Below are 4274 nucleotides of genomic sequence, written 5' to 3'. Positions count from 1 at the left end.
CCCTTAGGGCACATGATCAAGGGACTCAAACCACAAGGCATCGTGACTGCAACTTTTCACACAGGATATTACTTTGTTTTGATGACTTTAGGCTTTTGTTTCTTCTGTTAAGTCAAGCCTTTTCTTGCTACTTTATCAAGGATGTCAGTCACTGTGTGATGGGCTCCTGAGAACATCTGCTTATGGATGTTGGATAGCAGAGTTGTGAAAAAAGGATGAAGACTAATGGGTGCTTAAGGGCAGACAAACAAGATGTTCTAAGAAGGGCAGAACCTCTTCATTTTTCATAGGAGGATGATAGACTCAGTCAAAAAGACAGCGATGAGAATCACAAAAAGGAATTAGAAGAAATCTGCGTGGAGATTTGAAGGAGTCATAAGTACCAGGAATTGAATGTGTCCAACATCAAGTGATCCTATGGAGCGCTTAGCCCACAGTGTTCATTTTATGAAAAGCCTCCTTCCGCTCAGTTCTAGGAACTCTGTAAAACACAGCTGGCTTGCAAGCACACAAGCACACACAGATGGCTGCGTAGCTAAAGGAAGTTCCCTGAGCAAATGGAAGGCCCAACACCATTATTGTTCTTAGCAGATAAGAAGATAATCTAAGCCCCTCCCCCGCCACACGCACACCCATCTCATGTGCCTCAGTGTATCATCCCAAGAATAAGTAATGGGCCACAAAAAGAGACTCCATAGCAGAAAGTCCCAAACCCATAGCCTCTCCTCTGAAGCCCTCTCCACTTCCCGTCACTTGCCAGCAATGTCATCCCAATAACATGGCCAATCCACTCTCCTATCCAAGTGCCAGAGTTAGTGTGTCATACTTGATGGATTTCTCCAATATCTTACAACCCTGAAATTAACACTATCAGAATTCTTGTCCGTTCTCTTCCATATAGCGGCTTACTAAGATTTTTACATATTTAATAATATATTTTACTTTTGGTTTAAAACAACATATGCCGGTATCTGCAGTATCTTGAACATTTTCCCATTGGTTTAAGTATTCTTCATAAATATCATGTTTAATTGATGCATCATATTCCATTTTACAATCTTATAAATTATTTAATAATAGCCCAGTGCTGCTACCTATTCTTTTTTCCATTTCAAAATGCTATGATGGAGAGAATAAAGACGGTGGAATAGGGTAAGGACATGTTTAAAAACATGAAGAGTCATTAGCCAGGGTGAAGCAGAGAGGACAGGCTGATGGCAGGGGGGGCACCTGGAGACTGAAGGACACGAGCAAGCAGCAGTTTCTTTTCTCTTATTGAATTCTTCACTGACTCATAGGTCATACAGTAGCACCATTTTCTTCAAGAAGGTTCATGATGTTCTTTTTCATTTCTACAAAGACACATTAGTCATTCAGTAGCATGTTATTTAACTTTATGACATTGTAAATTTCTTTTCCTTCCTGGAGTTGATTTTGTCTTGTGGCTTCTCATTTAGAGGGATGCATAGTAACTGTGTAATAGAAACTGTCATATCCAGATGTGAATATACAATGCAGTATACTTCTCTACTTCTGAATCAAAGATGGACTCCCAATGAAACAGTTGAATTTATCTTGACAGCAGAGTGCTGGACTTTCTGCTATTGTCTATACCTGCAGTGTCAGGATACACTGAAACAGCAAAATGATGGTCTTATGACTGTTCATGAAGAACTATACTATTATAATAATACAGGGGAAATCAGTGCAGGAGGAACAATTTGGGAAGGTTGAGAGGGAAATCACAGAGTCTATGATACTGTACCATAAAATAATTTTAAAATGAAATGAAAAAAGATAATTAAAAAAATTTAAAAATAAGTGCCATAATTAATATTCTTGGTGACTTAGTTATCAGGAGAAGCAGCATTCAGATACCTTTCCCCTAATCTGATAAATATTATATTGAAAGTATTTTCTCTCCTGGAAAATTCCATTTGTCCATAATTCCATTTTCTCAGACAGTCTTTGTGACCCTCCCAGACTAACACATCCTTCTGCCCTTTGAAAAAGGTTGTTCTTGGACGTGATTTACTCATCCAAATGAACTACAGAGAAGTAGCCAAGTCATGCCAGCAGTCCCAGAGAAAACCCACTACTAGAAGTTGACTCAGCATTCCTTGCTCTGACCTTATAACCAGTTGGGCGAACCCATATCTTACCAAGGGCCTAACGTCTTGCCCAGTCAACTTATTATTTTTTAACACAATTTATGAGGATTTATTTATATATTTATTTGAAAAGCAGAGTGACAGAGAGAAAGAGGAAGAGACTAAGAGAGATCTCTTTCATCTCCTGACTTACCCTCCAAGATGGCTACAACAGCCATATCTGGTCCAGCAGGGCCCAGGAGTTCCATACAGGACTTCCAAATGGGTATCAGGGGTCCAAATAACTAGACCACCTTCCTTTAGTTTTCGGTCCTTTAGCAAGGACCTGGACTGGAAGTAGAGCAGCCAGAACGGAGATGGGCAATCCAATATGAAATGCCAGCATCAGAAGTGGCAAATTAAGCCCATGTGCCACAATGATGGGCCCTTCAGGTCAATTTAAAATGGCAGGGTGAATTAAAAGTTCACTTCTATTCTAGAGCTACCAGATTACCCATATCCAGAAAGAGAGGCTCTGAGACGCATTTCATAGAGTAAGAGCATATATTCCAGAAACAAGGACTTCCCACAAGTTCCTGTGATTGATAACAAAAGATTAAGGACCAAGTTAATGACTGTTTCCAGGGATGGCATTTGGATGAGCGGGTAAGACAGATGCATCCTATTATATTGGAGTGGCTATCTCCAGCTTCTTGCTAATGCAGGCCTAAGACACAATAGTCATGGCTCAAGTAATTGAGTTTCTGCCATCTCTATGGGAGATCTGGCTTGAGTTCAAGGTTCCCAGCATCAGCCCTTCCATCTATTTTGGGCATCTGAGGAGTGAATCAATGGATGGGAACACATTTTCTGTCTCTGCCCCCCCAATAAGTAATCTGGAAAATCTGACTAAATGTATATCAAAGACAACTGTAGAGCACATTAACTTTATGTAAGAGGATATTTTAAAAAGATATGTTTATTTTTGTGGGGAAAAAACAAAATCCACGCAATCTTTTTCTTTTCTAAAAGTTTATTTATTTTGTGATACAATTCCAAAGCATCTGCAACTTCCTCTCTCATCTCCTCCCTCCCCCTACTGATTTCTCCTATTTTTGTTGTTTATTTGTGGTTCTCAAAGCACTCTCCATACTGACTTACACAGTGGTTGTACTGGCCTACATTCCCACCAGCGGTGAAGGAGGGTACCTTTCTTTTTCTTTTTTTTTTTTTAAAGATTTATTTTTATTATTTTTTTATTGGAAAAGACGGATATACAGAGAGGAGAGACAGAGAGGAAGATCTTCCGTCCGATGATTCACTCCCCAAGTGAGCGCAACGGCCCGATGCTATGCCGGTCCGAAGCCAGGAGCCTCTTCCGGGTCTCCCACGCGGGTGCAGGGTCCCAAAGCTTTTGGGCCGTCCTCGACTGCTTTCCCGGGCCACAGGCAGGGAGCTGGAAGGGAAGCGGGGCTGCCGGGATTAGAACCGGCGCCCATATGGGATCCCGGGCGTGCTAGGCGAGGACTTAACCACTTGCGCCACCGCGCCGGGCCCATGGAGGGTACCTTTCTCCCCACATCCATGACAGTAGGTGTTGTTAAGAGTTCTGAATGTAGGTCACCCTCACTGGAGTTAGGTAGAATCTCAATGTTGTTTTCACTTTTATCTCCCTGGTGACTAGAAGGACTAAGCATTTTTTCATATGTCTATTAGCCATTTGAATTTGTTCTTTTAAAAGGTGTAGTTTTGAGGACCAGTGAAGTAGCCTAGTGACTAAAGTCCTCACTTTGTGTGTGCCAGAATCCAATATGGGTGCTAGTTCATGTCCTGGCTATTCCACTTCCCTTCCAGGTCCCTGCTTGTGATCTGGGAAGGCAGAAGAGAATGACCCAGAGCCTTGGTATCCTACACCCGTGTGGGAGACCTGGAAGCAGTTCCTGGCTCCTGGCTCAGCTCCAGCTGTTGTGGTCACTTAGGAAGTAAACCAGTAGATGAAAGATCTTTGTCTCTTCTCTATAAATCTGACTTTCCAATAAAAATAAAATACATCTTTAAAAAAAAAAGAAAGATGTCTATTCATTTCCTTCACCCATTTCTTCACAGGGTTATTTGTTTTGCTGCCATTGCGTTTCTGAAGCTCTTCATAAATCCTGGATATTAGTCCCCTATCAGTTGTACAGT

The sequence above is a fragment of the Ochotona curzoniae genome, unplaced genomic scaffold (genome assembly GCF_017591425.1).
Source record: "Ochotona curzoniae isolate NIBS_2020 unplaced genomic scaffold, NIBS_Ocur_1.0 contig_4148, whole genome shotgun sequence".
Taxonomy (NCBI): Eukaryota; Metazoa; Chordata; class Mammalia; order Lagomorpha; family Ochotonidae; genus Ochotona; species Ochotona curzoniae.
The sequence above is the reverse complement of the archived record's forward strand: the minus strand, read 5'-3'. Positions refer to the sequence as shown.